At 43.9% G+C, this 19,618-nt stretch overlaps 2 long non-coding RNA genes across 2 annotated transcripts in view; one reads left to right on the plus strand and one right to left on the minus strand.

Annotated features, from left to right (window-relative positions):
• Nucleotides 1-19,378, minus strand: part of LOC133243827 (uncharacterized) — a 36,523-nt gene extending 17,145 nt beyond the window's left edge. The window contains exon 1 of the long non-coding RNA XR_009735209.1: nt 19,200-19,378. This is a non-coding gene — a long non-coding RNA (uncharacterized LOC133243827). The remainder of the gene's footprint in view (nt 1-19,199) is intronic.
• On the plus strand, nt 150-2,050 carry LOC133243870 (uncharacterized). Its single transcript, XR_009735215.1, has 2 exons — nt 150-787; nt 1,627-2,050. It is a non-coding gene; the product is annotated as an uncharacterized LOC133243870 (long non-coding RNA).
• Nucleotides 19,379-19,618: the final 240 nt, after the last annotated feature.

Consider the following 19,618-nt stretch of genomic DNA (forward strand, 5'->3'; position numbering starts at 1 on the left):
CCACAGGTATACATGTGTCTGTATTTTTAAGTTGATGCTGAAGTAAACACTAGCTGAACATTACCCTTCAATGGCTAGGAGACCAGTGATTTTGTGATGTCACAGCTATCCTTCGATTGCTAGGAGACCACTGATTTCGTGATGTCACAGCTTTTTGACTTTGAGGACCTCTGCGATGGTCTAGAGAGTTTCTCTCTGTTGGCCAGCCAAGCAATTTTTGAAGTAGTGGTCAGTAAAATCAGACAAATGAGAAAAGGATCTGAAGAAAGATTTCTCTGAGATGGCACATATACCTTCAGAAATTCAAGATGGGCCTCCTAAGGATGAATCAACTGATTCAGAAACCTCCATTAGATCTTCTTTGTATGATTATACACTTACTAGGGACTCGGTTTTGAGATCTATGATTGAAGAATATGCTTTTCAGGCTTTGTCTGAGGATCTTGTGATAAAAAGGCCATGCTACAAATATTCTGTCTCTGAAACAGATGAGGTGAATGATTTTCTTTCACTCACCTTTCCACAAAAACTTTGGAATATAGTTGAAAGTGATCAGTTTGAATTTGTTTGGTGGGATGACAGAGGCACATGTATAGTGATCAATGAACTCTAAGAAAGAAGTCTTGGAAAGAAAGGCACCTTTCAGAATATTTGAAACCAAGAGTATGAAAAGTTTAATTTGACAGTTTAACCCTTATGGATTTAGTAAAAAAGAGACAAACTTTTTAAAGATCTGCTTCACTACCTGTCTTTCTGGAAGAAGAAAACAACATCTCTTTTGAATAAGGTATTCCAATATTTTCACTTATTGGCAATATGTAAGAGTAAATCAGGTGACCTAGAAGGCATGTTCACATATGTAGCTAAAACAGAATTTAAACTTGAGCTAACAAATCGTTGAAAAGTTTTATTTTTTGAAGTTGAGAACAGCTGGAGGTTAAAATATTGGATGTTTAAAAAACTTTCCTAGCAATGTGAAACCAGATACAAGTCCTGAAGCTACTTAAAGTGGTATTTACTCTATACATACAACATATTTTTAGTTGAGGAGCATATTCTTTCTAACATGTTACTTGTTAAAACTACTAATGGAGGTGTTTTATTTGATGCTATTTAGTTGGTTTCATTAAAGGAATACATTTTTATAACTTAGCTTTGCTTGTCAGTTTTACCTTGGTTTATAAAGAAACTAAATAATGTAATCCTTTGATTTTAGTTACAGACCTACTATAATCCAAATTTCAAAAGAGGTCATCCTCAACTTTTATTAAGAGTGCAAAGAAGAGTTGGGATTAATAATGTGTCTCAAATATCTTCATTAGTGCAAGATAACAAGAAGCATGTTAAAGCAAGTGTCAACGAAGATGATCGTAACTCTGAATTTATTCCAGAAATTAGTAGAGAGAGCGCATTTTCAGCCTCCACAAGTTTACCTGTGCCTTTCATACAAAAGCCTCATACCATCCAGATTGTCACTAATACAAATGCCCTATCTCCATGTGACTTACCTAACCACCCATCACCAATATCGGTTAGACAAACAGAACAGATTTTGGTAAATCAACCTGCTGTTTTAAAAAAGTTGAGCATTTTTTTTATTTAATTAATTTTATTTTATTTTTAAAGCATTCACATAGCAGCTACACTCAAGTAAATGGCCCCATTGAGGACTTTGCTACTACAACTACATCTACTTCTCAGAACCACATTGTATCCCCATTACAGAGCACTTATTCTGGACTGATGGTGGAGCCTTCTAAATTTCCAGTCAGGCATAGCGATATGTCAGGCCATGACAATCCTTTTCCTAACCTGCAAGAAAGAGGCAACTCATGGTTCTCAGTGCGAACAATCACTTATACATTGCCCCCTCTCTTTCAAGTCAACTGATCAACAATCATCATTATATGAAAACCATGTTTATTAAAACTGACCTATCAAATACGTGTCAGATTATGGAGCCTAAGGAAGATTGAAGTTTACATTGAGTGGTGTCAACAAATACCTACAATTCCTGTATTTGAACAATAAATTTACATGTTCACCTTCATAGTTTCATTTTCTCTTTTCACACAAAGAAGAGTAAAATGATGCTTTAGTTCAACGGTTGGTTTTTTTACTGCACGGTTTTCCAAACTCTTCAGTTCAAGAAAACATTCGTTATGCATCCTAGGTAAATGACACCTAATATAATATTTGTAAGAAAGTAAATGAGAAGCAAGGGAAAAGAGGTAATGGATGTAAAGTGATTTTTTTGTTGTTGTTGTTGTTTTGTTTGTTTCGGTTCTTTATTTTATTTTTTTCTCAGTCTTTTTTTTTGAAGGATAATTGGTTTACAGAATTTTGTTGCTTTCTGTCAAACCTCAACATGAATCAGCCACAGATATACATATATCTGCTCTTTTTGGAACCTCCATCCCATCTCCCGCCCCATCCCACCCCTTTAGGTTGGTACAGAACCCCTGTTTGAGTTTCCTGAGTCATATAGCAAATTACTGTTGGCTATCTATTTTACATATAGTGATGTAAGTTTCCATGTTACTATTTCCATACCTCTCACCCTCTCCTCCCCTCTCCCCATGTCCATAAGTCTATTTTCTATATCTGTATCTCCATTGCGGCCTTGTAAATAAATTCTTCAGTACCATTCTTCCAGATTCCGTATGTATGCGTTGGAATAAGATATTTAGCTTTCTCTTTCTGAGTCACTTCACTATGTATAATAGGTTCTAGGTTCATCCACCTCATCAGAACTGACTCAAATGGATTTTTTTTATGGCTGAGTAATATTCCATTGTGTATATGTACCACAACTTCTTTATCCATTCATCTGTTGATGGACATCTAGGTTGCTTCCATATTCTAACTATTGTAAATAGTGCTGCAATGAACAATGAGATTTCTGAAATCATCCCTGCTGAAATGAAGGGGTGTCTAAATTAGGATGGTATGGGTGAAGAAAGAGATGCAAATAAAATTAGAAAAATGAAAATACACAGTATGAACTTCAGTGCATTCACATATTATATTCTATTAGTTACTGGTAGAGTCTTAAAAGATTAGACATCAGATTGTTCTCATTATAGAAATTCATTTCGTCCTTGAAAATATAGATATTATAGCACATCCAAAATCATGATCACAATTATACCATCACTGTGATACCAAAGATAGCATGACATTAGCAGTGACTGGCCCATGGTCAGCACAAGATATGTACTTTACAAGTGGTATTCTATAGGGTCATTTTTGCTCTGCTGTCCTTAAGGCACATCTTTATTTCCTGACACCAAGATTCCACCCTGTAATTCCAAATGCATGTTCAGATGTTGCTTATCTGTCCCCACAGAGACAGAATAAAATTCCTGGTGGTTACTGCAGCACATCAGCATGGTTAAAAAGTTCTTGGATGATATCTGTTTTCCTTAGTAATTTCATTATCTTTCTCTTCTGAAGCTACAATCACACGTATTATTTTCAGTCATGCTAAGCCCCTTCTCACAACTTGGTCTCAACTCTTTCTTGGGGTTGGAAGGAACTTCTGTTTGCCCTCCTACGAAGGAGAGCACAGATATCTTCAATGTGTTTTGGGTCTACCCTCTTTACGTTATGTATCTTTCACAACAGCTGAAACATAGAGCCTGCATATGACACATTTTAAGTGCTTACTGAATTATCAATAAAGAAATGTAATAACCAATCAAATGCTCTACACATTACTCAACAACATTCTATAACCTGCACTACTATCATAATTCACCTTTCCTATTGACTGAGAAAATTTTCCAAGTTGATAAATATTTATTTTATTTACATGGATGTAAGAATTCTCAGGAGGCATGTATTCCCATGTTTTGATTCCATGTTTTGATGTGATTGTTTTCTTGTGTCATTTTGTTGTGTCAATCAAAGTCTTTGGCATAGTCAAATAGGAGTAGCTGCTTTCCTGGAGTTCTCTTGCCTTTTGGAGGACCCAACGGGTGTTGACAATTGAATCTCGGGTTCCTCTGCCCTTTATAAATCCAGCTTGAACATCTGGGAGCTCATGGTTCACATTCTGTTGAAGCCTGGCTTGGGGAATTCTGAGCAGTTCTGGGCAAGTGTGTCAGACATGTGCAATTAAGTGGTAGTTTGGACATTCTTTGGATTGCCTTTCTTTGTGGTTGGAATGAAAACTGACCATTTCCAGTCCTCTGGCCACAGCTGAGTCTCCCAAATTTGCTGGCATATGGAGGGCAGCACATTCATATCATCATCTTTTAGAATTTGAAATATCTCAACTGAATTCCATTACCTCCACGAGCTTTGTTTGTAGTTATGCTTCCTAAGTCCCACTAGACTTCACATTCCAGGACTGCAGGCCCTCAGGTAAATGATCACACCATCGTGCTTAACTAGGTCATGAAGACCTTTTGTGTATAGTTCATCCATGTATTCTTCCCATCTCTTCTTAGTAGTTTCTGCTTCTGTTACATCCGTACCATTTCTGTCCTTTATTGTGCCCGTCTTTGCATGAAATTTTCCCTTGGTATCTGTGATTTTCTTGAAGAGATCAGTAGGCTTTCCAATTCTATTGATTTGCTTTATTTATTGGCATTGATAACTGAGGAAGGTTTTATCTCTCCTTGCAATTCTTTGGGGCTCTTCATCCAAATGTGTATAGTTTTCCTTTTCCCCTTTTCGTTTAGCTTCACTCCTCTTCTCAGCTCTTTGTGAGGCCTCATAACTTTACCATTTTGCATTTCTTTTTCATCCGGATGGTCTTGATCACTGCTTCCTGTACAATATCACTAACCTCCATCCATAGGTCTTCAGGCACTCATCTGTCAGATAGAATCCCCTGCATCTATTTATCACTTCCACTGTATAATCATAAGGGTTTTGATTTTACATGTGTAAAATATATTAATTCCCTATTTCATGTAGGGAAATCTTCACCCAGATTTTCATCAAAGAAATACAGAAAACTCTATATGGTATTCGGGAAATACATGAAATATAGCTGTTTGATGCTTGAGGTTTAGCTCAGATCTTAATTTCTGAATCATGGAAAATTCTCATGTTTACAAATCTGGAAAGTGTTTCACATGTGAAAAATTGAGAATTCATATTTCATATGAGAGCATTTCTGCCCAGATTGCCAGTCCTCAGCTGACAACTTGCTCCCTGCCTCTTAACTAAGGTGTGTCCTCCACTTGTTCAATCCCCCAGGAAACACTACTGAGCATATATCTCACTAGCTGCACTGAACCAGTCTACGTCATGCCCTTGTTTGAGCTCCCAAAACATACTCCTGAGCCCTGATCTAGGTCCCTACACTGAACTAGGCTGGGTCCTACCCTTGTTCAAGACCCTGACAAACACTCCTGAGCCAACATCTCATTCCCTGAACGAGGCTGGGTCAAGCACTTGCTGAAGGCACCAGCAAATGCTCCTGAGCCCACATTTTGGTCCCTGCACTGAACTACGCTGGGTCCTGCCCTAGTTCAACCCCCAGCAAACAATCCAGAGCTGACAACATGCTCCCTGCCTCTAAACTAAGGTGTGTCCTCCCCTTGATCAATCCCCCAGGAACACTATTGAGCCCATATGTCACTTGCTGCACTGAATCAGTCCAGGTCATGCCCTTGTTAGATCCCGAACACATACTCCTGAGCCCACATCTCGGTCCCTGCCCTGAGATAAGCTGGGTCCTACACATGTTCAAGACCCTGACAAACACTCCGGGCTAACATCTCAGTCCCTGCAATGAACTAGGCTGGGTCAAGCACTTGCTGAAGCCACCGGCAAATGCTGCTGAGCCCACATCTCGGTCCCTGCACTGAACTAGGCTGGGTCCTGCCCTTGTTCAATCCTCCGACAAACACTTCTGAACCTGCATCTAGGTCCCTGCACTGAAGCAGGTGGGTCCTGCTCAAGCACTGACAAATACTCCTGAGCCCACTTCACAGTGCCTGCACTGAACCAGGCTGGCTCCTGCCCTTGTTCAAGACCCTGACAAACACTCCTGAGCCCACATTGGGTCCTTGCACTGAAGCAGGCTGGACATGCCTTTGTTCAAGCCCCAGGCAAGCAATCGTGAGCCTACAGCTTGCTCCCTGACCATGAACTTAGTTATGTCCTGGGCACCCCTCTCCAGTACTCTTGCTCTTGCCTGAAAATTCGCATGGACAGAGGAGCCTGTGGGGCTGCAGTCCATGGGGTCACTAAGAGTTGGACATGACTGAGTGACTTCACTTTGGTTTTTCACTTTCATGCATTGGAGGAGGAAATGGCAACCCACTCAGTGTTCTTGCCTGGAGAATCCCATAGACAGAGGAGCCTGGTGGGCTGCCGTCTGTGGGGTCGCACAGAGTCGGACATGACTGAAGCGACTTAGCAGCAGCAGCAGCCCTTGTTCAATCGCCAGGAAAATCTTCTGATCCCATCTCTCACTCCCTGCATTGAACATGCCTGGGTCTTGCCCTTGTTCAAGACCCCGAGAAATACTCCTGAACCTACGTCTAGGTCCCTGCACTGAACCAGTCTAGGTCATGCCCTTGTTAGATCCCCAGCACATACTCCTGAGCCCACATATCAGTCGCTGCACTCAACTAGGCTGGGCTAAGCACTTGATGAAGCCACCGGCAAATGTTCCTGAGCCAACATCTCGGACACTGCTCTGAACGAGTCTAAGTTCTGCACTTGTTAGTGGCCCAACACATACTCCTGAGCTCACATCTCAGTCCCTGCATGGAAATAGGCTGGGTCCTGCCCTTGTTCAAATCCCGCGACAAACACCCCTGAGCTTGCATCCCAGTCCCTGCACTGAACTAGGCTGGGTCCTGCCCTTCTTCTAATCCCTGACAAACACTCCTGAGCCAACATCTCCATCCCTGCACTGAACCACGATGGTTTCTGCCTCTGTTCAAGCCTCCGACAAACATTCTTGAGCCGAAAACTCACTCCCTGCCCCTGAACTAAGGTAAGTCCTCCCCTTGTTCAAACCCCCCAGAAACACTACTGAGCCCTCATCTCACGCGCTGCACTGAACAAGGCTGGGTCCTGCCCTTATTGAAATGCCCGACAAAACTCCTGAGGCAGATCTCGGTCACTGCACTGAACGAGTCTAGGTCCTGCCCTTGTTAGATCCCCTAACACATACTCCTGACCCCACATCTCGGTCCCTGCACTGAAGCAGGCTGGGTACTCTCCATGTTCAAGACCCTGAAAAATACTCCTGAGCGCACGTCTCAGTCCCTGCACTGAAGCAGGCTGGGTCCTTCCCATGTTCAAGCCCCGAGAAGCACTCCTGAGCCCACATCTTGTTCCCTGCACTAAATTAGGCTGGGTCCTACCCTTGTACAAACCCCCGACAAACACTCCTGAGCCCACATCAGTCCCTGCACTGAACTAGGCTGTGTCCTGCGCTTGTTCCCGACCCTAACAAACACTCCTGAGCCAACATCTCGGTCCCTGCACTGAACCAGCCTAGGTCTTGACTTTGTTAGATCCCCCAACACATACTCCTGGGCCCACATCTCGGTCCCTGCACGGAAATAGGCTGGGTCCTGCCCTTGTTCAATCCCCCGACAAACACTCCTGAGCCTGCATCTCGGTCTCTGCACTGAACTAGGCTGGATCCTGCACTTATTCAAGACGCTGTCGAACACTCCCAAGCCAGCATCTCATTCCTTGTACTGGACGAGGCTGGGTCAAGCACTTGCTGAAGCCACCGGCAAATGCCCCTGTGACCACACCTCGGTCACTGCACTGAACCAGTCTAGGTCCTGCCCTTTGTGGCTACCTGAACACATCCTCCTGAGCCCACATCTCAGTCTCTGCCCTGAAGCAGTCTGGGTCCTTCCCATGGTCAAACCTCGAGAAACACTCCTGAGGGCACAACTCGGTCCCTGCACTGAGATAGGATGGGTCCTGCCCTTGTTCATACTCCTAGAAATACTCCTGAACTTGCGTCTCGGTCCCTGCACTTAACCAGTCTAGGTCTTGCCCTTGTTAGACCCCCCAACACATACTCCTGAGCCCACATCTCGGTTGGTGCACTGAACTAAGCTAGGTCAAGCACTTGATCAAGCCACTGGCAAATGCTCCTGAGCCCACATCTAGGTCCCTGCAGTTCACCAGTCTAGGTCTTGCCCTTGTTAGATCTCCCAACACATACTCCTGAGCCCACATCTCGGTCCCTTCACTGAACTAGGCTGGGTCCTGCTCTTTTTCAAACCCCGACTAACACTCCTGAGCCTGTATCTCGAACTCTGCACAGAACTAGGCTGGATCCTACACTTGTTCAAGACCCTTAGAAACACTCCCAGGCCGACATCTCATTCCCTGCAATGAACTAGCCTGGGTCAAGCACTTGCTGAAGCTACCAACAAATGCTCCTGAGCCCACATCTCAGTCCTTGCACTTCACCAATCTAGGTCTTGCTCTTATTGTATCCCCCAACACATACTCCTGAACCCACATCTTGGTCTCGACCCTGAACTTGACTGGGTTCTACACTTGTTCAAGACACTGACAAACACTCCCAAGCCAACATCTCATTCCCTGCACTGAATGAGTCTAGGTATTGCCCTCGTTAGATCCCCCAACATATACTCCTGAGCCCCCATATCGATGCCTTCACTGAACAAGGCTGGGTCCTGCCCTTTTTCAAGACCCCTAGAAATACTCCTGAACCTACATCTCAGTCCCTGCACTGAACCAGTCTTGGTCATGCCCTTGTTAGATCCCCCCAAGACATAATCCTGTGCCCATATAGGGGGGCAGCACTGAACTAGACTGGGTTAAGCACTTGATCAAGCCACCGGCAAATACTCCTGAGCTCACATCTCAGTCCCTGTACTTCACCAGTGTAGATCTTGCCATTGTTAGATCCTCCAACCATACTCCTGAGCCCACATCTCTGTCCCTGCACTGAAATAGGCTGGGTCCTACTGTTTTTCAAACCTCGACAAACACTCCTGAGCCTGCATTGCGGTCCCTGCACTGAACCAGTCTAGGTCATACCCTTGTTAGATCCCTGAATACATAATCCTGAGCCCACATATCGGTCACTGCACTGAACTAGGCTGGGTCAAGCACTTGATCAAGCCACCAGCAAATGCTCCTGAACCAGCATCTCAGTGCCTCACTGAAACGAGTATACGTTCCGTCCTTGTAAACCGCCCAACACATACTCCTGAGCCCTCATCTCTGACCCTGGACTGAACCAGTCTACGTCGTGCCCTTGTTAGATCCCCCAATACATACTCCTGAGCCTACATCTCGGTCGCTGCTCTGATCTAGGCTGGGTCAAGCACTTGATCAAGCCACCGGCATATGCTTCTGAGCCCACATTTCAGTCCTTGCACTGAACTAGGCTGAGTCCTGCCCTTGTTAAAGACCTCGACAAATACTCCTGGACCCACATATCAGTCCCTGATCTGAAGTAGGTGGGTCCTGCCCATGTTCAAACCCAACAAATACTCCTGACCTACCTCTCGTTTCCCACACTGAACCAGGCTGGCTGCTGCCCTTGTTCAAGACCCTGACAAATACTCCTGAGCCCACATTCAGTCCCTGCACCAAAGCAGGCTGGGTCCTGCCTTTGTTCAGATCAAATCAGATCAGATCAGTCGTTCAGTCGTGTCCGACTCTTTGCGACCCCATGAATCGCAGCACGCCAGGCCTCCCTGTCCATCACCAACTCCCAGAGTTCACTCAGACTCACATCCATCGAGTCAGTGATGCCATCCAGCCATCTCATCCTGTCGTCCCCTTCTCCTCCTGCCCCCAATCCCTCCCAGCATCAGAGTCTTTTGCAATGAGTCAACTCTTCGCATGAGGTGGCCAAAGTACTGCCCTTTCAGCTTTAGCATCATTCCTTCCAAATAAATCCTGGGGCTGCTCTCCTTCAGAATGGACTGGTTGGATCTCCTTGCAGTCCAAGGCACTCTCAAGAGTCTTCTCCAACACCACAGTTCAAAAGCATCAATTCTTCGGCGCTCAGCCTTCTTCACAGTCCAACTCTCACATCCATACATGACCACAGGAAAAACCATAGCCTTGAGTAGACAAACCTTTGTTGGCAAAGTAATGTCTCTGCTTTTGAATATGCTATCTAGGTTGGTCATAACTTTCCTTCCAAGGAGTAAGTGTCTTTTAATTTCATGACTGCAGTCACCATCTGTAGTGATTTTGGAGCCCAGAAAAATAAAGTCTGACACTGTTTCCACTGTTTCCCCATCTATTTCCCATGAAGTGGTGGGACCGGATGCCATGATCTTCGTTTTCTGAATGTTGAGCTTTAAGCCAACTTTTTCACTCTCCACTTTCACTTTGATCAGGAGGCTTTTGAGTTCCTCTTCACTTTCTGCCATAAGGGTGGTGTCATCTGCATATCTGAGGCTATTGATATTTCTCCCGGCAATCTTGATTCCAGCTTGTGTTTCTTCCAGTCCAGTGTTTCTCATGATGTACTCTGCATATAAGTTAAATAAACAAGGTGACAATATACAGGCTTGACGAACTCCTTTTCCTATTTGGAACCAGTCTGTTGTTCCATGTCCAGTTCTAACTGTTGCTTCCTAACCTGCATACAAGCCTCCGGCAAACAATCGTGAGCCTACAACTCGCTCCCTGCCCATGAACTTCGGTGTGTCCTGTCCTTATTCACTCTCTAGGAAAAAGCCCTGATCCCGCATCTCACTCCCAGCACTGAACACGCCTTGGGCTTGCCCTTGTTCAAGACCCCTAGAAATACTCCTGAACCTACATCTCGGTCCCTGCACTGAACCAGTCTATGTCATGCCCTTGTTAGATCCCCTAACACATACTCCTGAGACTATATATCGGTTGCTGCACTGAATGAAGCTCGGTCAAGCACTTGCTGAAGCCATCAGTGAATGCTCCTGAGCCCACATCTCGATCACTTCATTGAACAAGTCTAGGTCCTGGCCTCGTTAGATCCCCCAACACATACTCCTGAGCCACATCTCGGTCCCTGCACTGAACCAGTCTAGGTCTTTCCCTTATTAGATCACACAACACATACTCCTGAGCCCACATCTCGGTCGCTGCACTGAACTATGCTGGGTCCTGCCCTTGTTCAATCCCCCAACAAACACTCCTGAGCCTCCATCTTGGTCCCTGCACTGAACTGGGCTGGGTCCTACACTTGTTTAAGACCCTTACAAACACTCCTTGGCCGACATCTCATTCTCTGCAGTGAACTAGGCTAGGTCAAGCATTTGCTGAAGCCACAGGCATATGCTCCTGAGCCCACATCTTGATCCCTGCGCTTCTCCAGTCGAGGTCTTGCCCTTCTTATATCCCCCAACACATACTCCTGAGTCAACATCTCGATCCCGGCAGTGAACCAGGCTGGGTTCTACCCTTGTTCAAGACACTGACAAACACTCCCGAGCCAACATTTCATTCCCTGCACTGAATGAGGCTGGGTCAAGCACTTGCTAAAGTCGACAAATGCTCCTGAGCCCACCTCTCGGTCACTGCACTGAAAGAGGCTAAGTACTGCCCTTGTTAGATTCCTGAACACATACTCTTGGGCCACATCTCAGTCGCTGCACTGAAGTAAGCTGTGTCAAGCACTTAATCAAGCCACAGGCAAATGTTCCTGAGCCCACATCTCAGTCCCTGCAATTCACCAGTCTACGTCTTGCCATTGTTAGATACACCCAACACATATTCCTTAGCCCACATCTAGTTCCCTGCACTAAACTAGGCTGAGTCCTGCTCTTTTTCAAATCTCCAACAAACACTCCTGAACCTGCCTCGCCATCCCTGCCCTGAACTAGGCTGGGTCGTGCCCTTGTTCAAGACCCTGACATACATTCCTGAGCCAACATATCTTTTCCTGCACTGTACTAGCTGGCTCTAGCACTTGCTCAAGCCCCTGCAAATACTCCTGAGCACACATCCGGGTCACTGCACTGAACGAGTCTAGGTTCTGTCCTTGTTAGTCGCCCAACACATACTCCTGAGCCCACATCTCTGTCTCTGAACTGAACCAGTCTAGATCTTGCCCTAGTTAGATCCCCCAACACATACTCCTGAGCACATTGGGTCCCTGCACTGAAGCAGGCTGGACCTGCCTTTGTTCAAGCCCCAGGCAAACAATCGTGAGCCTACAACTTGCTCCCTGATCATGAATTTAGGTATATCCTGGGCACTTAGTGGCCCAACGCATACTCCTGAGCCCACATCTCGGTTCCTGCACTAAACTGGGTTGTGCCCTGCCCTTGTACAAATGCCCGACAAACACTCCTGAGGCTGCATCGGTCCCTGCACTGAACTAGGCTGTCTCCTGCGCTTGTTCAAGACCCTAACAAACACTCCTGAGCCAACATCTCTGTCCCTGAGCTGAACCAGGATGGTTCCCTCATTTGTTCAAGACCCCGGCAAACAATCCTGAGCCGACAACTTGCTGCCTACCCCTGAATTAAGGTGTGTCCTCCCCTCATTCAATCTCCCAGGAAACACTGCTGCTGCTGCTGCTACTGCGTCACTCCAGTCCTGTCCAACTCTGTACAACTCCATAGATGGCAGGCCACCAGGCTCCCCGTCCTTGGGATTCTCCAGGAAAGAAGACTGGAGTGGGTTGCCATTTCCTTCTCCAGTGCATGAAAATTAAAAGTGAAAGTGAAGTCGCTCAGTCGTGTCCGACTCTTAGTGACCTCATGGACTGCAGCCTACCAGGCTCCTCCGTCCATGGGATTTTCTAGGCAAGCATACTACTGAGCCCATATCTCACTCGCTACACTGAGTCAGGCTGTGTCCTGCCTTTGTTCAAACCTCCGACAAATACTTTTGAACCTATATCTCTTCCCTGCACTGAACCAACTAGGTCATGCCCTTGTTAAATCCCCCAACACATACTCCTGATCCCACATCTCGGTCCCTGCAGTGAAAAAGGCTGGGTCCTACACGTGTTCAAGACCCCAACAAACACTCCTGTGCCCACATCACGTTCCCTGCACTGAACCAGTCTAGGTCATGCCCTTGTTCGATCCCCCAACACATACTCCTGAGCCCACATCTCAGTCCCTGCACTGAAATAGGCTGGGTCTTGCCCTTGTTCAAACCCCCTGAAAAACATTCCTGGACCTGCATGTCGGTCTCTGCACTGAACTAGGCTGGGTCCTGCCCTTGTTGAAGACCCTGACAAATATTCCTGGACCTACATCTTGGTCCCTGCACTGAACCAGTCTAGGTCATGCCCTTGTTAGATCCCCCAACACATACTCCTGAGCCCACATCTCAGTCCCTGCACTGAACTAGGCTGGGTCAAGCACTTGGTCAAGCCACTGGCAAATGCTAATGAGTCCAATTCAGTCCCTGCAGTTCACCAGTCTAGGTCTTGCCCTTGTTAGATCCCCCAACACATACCCTGAGCCCTCTTCTTGGTCCTTTCACTGAACTAGGCTAGGTCCTTCTCTTTCTCAAACCCCTGACAAACACTCCTGAGCCTGCATCTCGGTCCCTGCACTGAACCAGGGTGGGTCCTGCCCTTGTTCAAACCCCCGACAAATACTCCAAGCCTGCTTCTCTGTCCCTGCCATGAACCAGGTTGGGTCCTTCTCTTGTTCAAGCCCCTGACAAATGTAGGTTAACATTAGTATCCAAACAAAAGTAAAATGTACTTACACTCCTGGTAAGAAACTTATAGTTAGCAAATGGTGTCACTGGGTGAGAAGCTGAAAGCTGAAGACTTCAGTAGACTTATTCCCATGAATACCTATATCAAGAGACATGTCCTCAACAGATTCTGAAAACATAGTTGTGACAATAACTACAGCTGAATACCTCCATGTATCTGTGGAAGGGAAGGAGAAACTGTTTACCTGCAATAATTACAATGGAGTAAATAGTCTTAAGTAAGAAATAAAACTTTACTTATAGTAAAAAATCTTAAAGGCTCAAGAGACAAAAGCTTTGGGTGGCTTCCTCTTTCTTATTTTACTCTCATTTACAAGCAGGTCTGGGATAACCACAGAGGCTTCTGTTACCAGAGCAACAAGAGCAGGGCATGAAGAAATGCTGGCGTCTTGTGGACATTTTTTTCTAACAGTAACCTTAAAATGCTTGCTGATGGACACACTATTCACAGGGGTGCTGAGCTCCAGCTGATACCCACCCATAACAAATTACCAGAGCTCACATAAGGGGAAAAATAACATAAGCACAGGAGAAGCTAACAGGAAGAGGATGTGAACGGGTAAACACAATTTCATGTTTATTTAAGAAAGCACATGGCAATTTGCACATTGGGTGAATTCTAAGAGACACAAACATCAAAGTTGTGTGGACATTATCACCTCTGCCTGAGCATGGAACAAGACCTGTCAAAAGCTGGACATGGTATCAATGGTAGAGTAACATTACTACAGTGGACACTTTAGAGTACTGGTGGGATAGACCTGGTAAAAGCCATATGAGCATGACTAGAAAAGTGCACTCCCATGAGAGAGAAATAAATAAATAAAGAGGTAGAGACAGTTTGATTAATCAGATCCTCTCCTGGAATATTTCAGAAATGAAGAGATTTTGCACACAACACACCCCAAACCTCCCGTGGCACCATTCAGAACATTGAAGAGATGAAAGCAAAGTTAGCATACCTGGAGAGAGCAATGGATAAACAAACATGATACAGGTCTAGAATGATTTTTGAATCAAGCATTGAAATATGAACATAGGCCGTCTTCAGAGAGAGAGATCAACCCAGAGATCATCACACTGAGTGAAGGAGAGTCGACTCAAGAAACATTATGGGATGCAACGGACAATTGCTATACAAAAATCCAGAGCAGTGAGCACCCGCACAAAGGTGATGTGAGCATCCAACCTGGCATGAAATTTATGGGTAGCAGAGGACCCTGGTTGGATGGAAGGGATACATCTGGAAGTTAGTACTAATTTCTTCCCAGCGATACATATAAAATACAGAATCCATGCAAACCTACTTCAGCAAGAGTGGTAGATGAGACACGTTCTAATAACATGTAGCTGAAAACAAGCACAGCTGAATATCTAGTATTCTCAGTCCCATGGAACAAGAATCTGTACAAGTAAAACAAATGTATCCTTGTCAATCAATTTAAATAGAATAGGAACTTTTACTTAAAATAAAATCCAAATGTGAGCAGTCACCATGTTTGCTGGCATCCTCTGACTCATTCTACTTTAATGTACAACCAGGCCTGAATAAAACTCTCAGGCAGTTCAGGCCATCCTAAGAGGAAAAAATAAACCTTTCAGCATGGAAGATTTTCTCTGCAACTGCAGCATCAAAACTATCGCTGATGGACATCTGATATTCACAAGGCCTCTGGACTCAACATGACACCTACTCAACATGTTCACCTACATGAACTTGTCAGGGGTCACACACCCAAAATTAAATAAATAAACACAGACAAACACACACACACACACACACAACAAAACTGGAACACTCTCAGGAAGAAAACATTAACAGGTAAATGCAACTCAAAGTGCTTTCTAAAAGCAAAAAGCCAAGAAATAGTACTCCACAAGGTTTCTTATCAGAGATACAAAATCCAAACTGCCACAAGACATCAACTCTGACCACTGGAAAAGGCCACCGTGGAAGACGGACCAGGCCAGAATTGGTAGATTAACATTAGTCAACAGGATCCTTTTATTGTAGTGGGGGTATATCATTGGGAGGAGCCAGTATAAGAATCACTGTCCACGTGACTTTATAAAAAAAATAAAATAAAATATGACAGGGCTTCTCCACTCCTATGATACTTCAGAAATACACAGACTTTGAAAACCACATGCCCAAGAGCATGCACTGCAGCAGGATTCCCAATGCCCAGAGATGAAATTAAAGGAAGTACACGGGGACAGAGAGATGAACGGATAAAGGAATGGGATATGGGTTCATGACAGAATATGACTCAGGCATTGAAACAAGGAAAGAATGACATTGTCAGAGGTACAGACAACTGTGGTGATAATCAGAGTTAGTGAAGAAGGGCAGATGAGAATTTACCTTTCAAATGGGACAGACAATATTGCTGGTAGTGAGTACCCCAACCGAGGTAAAATGGAACTCCCTGGAAGGCTTACATTGGTAGGCTGAAATTCATGGATTCCCACAAATACCTGTCACATGCATAATCCACAGGGACCAACTTAGCAAGAGAGATGTAGTACACACTTTCTGAGAGCAGGTCAGAGAAAATAAACACTGCTGACTGCCTCTGTGTATCCATGTAAGGGAGCAAGAATCAGTACAGCCACAACAAAGGCAACTCTGTACAGCTTCATCAGACAAGAAATATGAACTATAATAAAATTGAGAAGGAAGGAGACACAAGCTCCCGGAGTTAGTGATTGACAGGGAAAGCGGGGCATGCTACAGTCCATGGGGTTCCAAACCATCGGACACAACTGAGCAATTGAATTGAAGTGACTGACATATCCATATAAAATCCTAATACAGACTCATAATGGATGTACTATACCAAGAGTGGATGTACTACACATATTTAAAAAGTATATACAGGAAAATAATCACAGATGAATATCTCTATGTATAGTTAAAAGCATATAAGGATATGTACAACTACAAAAATAAGGCCATTGGAATCAACATGCATGGCCCAAGAGATGATAATACTAAATAAACTGAGGCACACAGAGAAAGATGAATACCAAATAATATCATTCAAATGTATAATCTAAGATATGACACAAATGAACATATGTATGAAACAGACGCACACTCATGGATATGTAGAACAGACTTGAGGCTTCCAAGGCAGAGAGAATTGTGGGAGCAATGGAGTAAGAGATTCGGGTGAGGAGATATAAACTAGAGTACATAGAATGGATTGACAAGTTCCTACTGTAGAGCACAGAGAAATATATTCAGTATCCCATGATAACTTATAATGAAAACAAATATATATGGGGGTACCCTGGCAGTCCAGCAGTAAAGATTCCACACTTCCACTGCAGTGGATACATTTTCAAATCCTGATTATGGAACTAATCCCACATGTTACAGTGTAGTTAAAAAAAAAAAAGATTAAATAAAAGAATGCACACACACACACACACACAATGTATTTACACATATATAAGTGCATAACTAACTCACTTTGCTGTACAGCAGACATTCACACAATGTTGTAAATCAACTATACTTCAGTTAAAAAGTAACACGACTGTGAAAAGAAAAGATTGCTCTATTTCATTGTATCTAAAATTAATATCCAAAGAAAATTGCTGTAAACAAATTCTGCTCACTACTTAATGGCAGGCTTGCTGAAATACCTAAGGAGATACATACTGACATCTGCAATTTAACACAAAAGCAACAAGGAAAAAGATCGACTGTGCGTTGGAAAGAGGGATGGACAAATGGATAGATAGGTGACAAAGGAAGTATTGTAAAATGGTTACAAAACTAGACCCCTATATATGCTGTCTACAAGAGAATCACTTCAAGCCAAGGTACACATGCAGTGTGAATGTGGAGGGCTGGAAAAAGGTATTTCATGCAAGTGGAGACCGAAAGAATGCAGGAGTAGCTATATTCATATCAGATAAAATAGACTGAAATAAAGCCTGTGAAATGAGAAAGTGAAGGCCACTACATAATGATCAAAGCATCAATACAAGAAGAAGATATAATAATTATAAATATATATTTACCCAACATAGGAGTACCTCAGTACATAAGGCAGATGCTAACAAATTTGAAAGGGGAAATTAAAAGTAATGTAGTAATAGTCGGAGACTTTAATATCCCACTTACATGTATGTATAGATCAACCAAGCAGAAAATTAGCAAGGAAACACAAACTTCAAATGATACAGTGGACCAGTTAGACCTAATTGATATCTATAGGACACTTCACCCCAAAACAATGAATCTCACCTTTTTCTCAAGTGCACACGAAACATTTTCAGGATAGATCACATACTGCGCCATAAATCTAGCCTTGGTAAATTAGAAAAAGAAAACAAAAATGAAATCATTTCAAGCATCATTTCTGATCACAATGCAGTAAGATTAGATGTTGCAGCTCAGTCAGCAAAGAATCTGCCTGCCATGCAGGAGACCCAGGTTTGATTCCTGGGTTGGGAAGATTCCCTGGAGAAGGAAATGGTAACCCACTCCAGTATTCTGGCCTGGAGAGTTCCACGGACAGAGGAGTCTGGCAGGCTACAGTTTATGGGGCCACAAGAGTCGGACACGACTTAGCAACTAAATAACCAACAACGGCAGGAAAAATAAAACTATTAAAAATACAAATAAATGGAGGCTAAACTACACGCTTCTGAATAACCAACATATAACAGAAGAAATCAGAAAAGAAATGAAAATATGCATAGATACAAACAAAAATGAAAACACGATAATCCAAAACCAATGGGATTCAGAAAGCAGTGCTAAGGGGAAGATTCATAAAAATACAAACTTATCTCAAGAAACAAGAGAAACCTCAAGTAAATGACCTAACTTTACAACCAAAGCAATGATAAACATAAGAAATGAAGAACCCTGGGGTAGCAGAAGGAAAGAAATCATAAAAATTAGGGAAGAAATAAGTGAAAAAGAAAGGAAACTGTTACAAAAATCAGCGAAAGGAAGACAGTTCTTTAAGAAGATTAAAAAAAAAAAAGACAAGCCATTAGCCAGATTCATCAAGAAAGAAAGGGAGAAGAATCAATTCAACAAATTAGAAATGAAAATGGAGAAATCACAACAGACCACACAGAAATAGAAAGCATCATAAGAGACTACTATCAGCAGCTATATGACAATGAAATGGACAGCTTGGAAGAAATGGATGAATACTCAGAAAAGTATAACCTTTTATACTTTTATACCAGGAAGAAATAGATAATCTCAACAGACCCATCACGAACATAGAAGGCAAAACTGCAATCAAAAAGCTTCCAACCACAAGAAAAAATAAGCTCAGGACCAGATGGCTTATTCACCATCATGGTTACCCTGGCCACCTGGATAAAACAAGAAAGAGAGTGCAGAGTAGCGGTTGGTTTGGGGAAAAGGGTAAAGATGGATGGGAACAAAGGCTTCAGGAGAAGGGGTGTGGGCAGAGAAGGGGTAAGGGCCTGGCAAGGACAAGGGGAGGGGTCTTATGGGGCGGTCTCAATGGGCAAAGGGACCTTGCATGGGTTCAGCTCACCTTGACACTTCTTTGGACATCTGTTGACAGGAGCTTTTCATCTTTTCCTCCTGGGTATCTAGAGTCTGCTGTTCCACAACTTCTCTAGAGCCTTGTGGCTTCCCAGTCACCTTAGTCATTTTGAAGACTCACAGTGGTCTGCTCCAGAGCCCCTGAGCAGCCCTATGTATACCCCTCCCAGGGGGCCACAGCCTTATGCTTTATGAGGTCAGCAACTCACTTACCCAGCCAATGGTGGCCCTGGGTGGGCCCTGACATCACAAAGCCCCATCCTGTCACCTCTAGGGGAGGATTGGGAGCAACTTAGATGATTTGGTGGGGAAAATGTAGCATTTTTAATGGCCTTAGGAGCCCTCCAAACTCACCTGCCATCCTCATCTCTCTAAGTCTACATGAAGGGCCACATGGCAGGGAGACTG

The sequence above is a fragment of the Bos javanicus genome, chromosome Y (genome assembly GCF_032452875.1).
Source record: "Bos javanicus breed banteng chromosome Y, ARS-OSU_banteng_1.0, whole genome shotgun sequence".
Classification (NCBI taxonomy): Eukaryota; Metazoa; Chordata; class Mammalia; order Artiodactyla; family Bovidae; genus Bos; species Bos javanicus.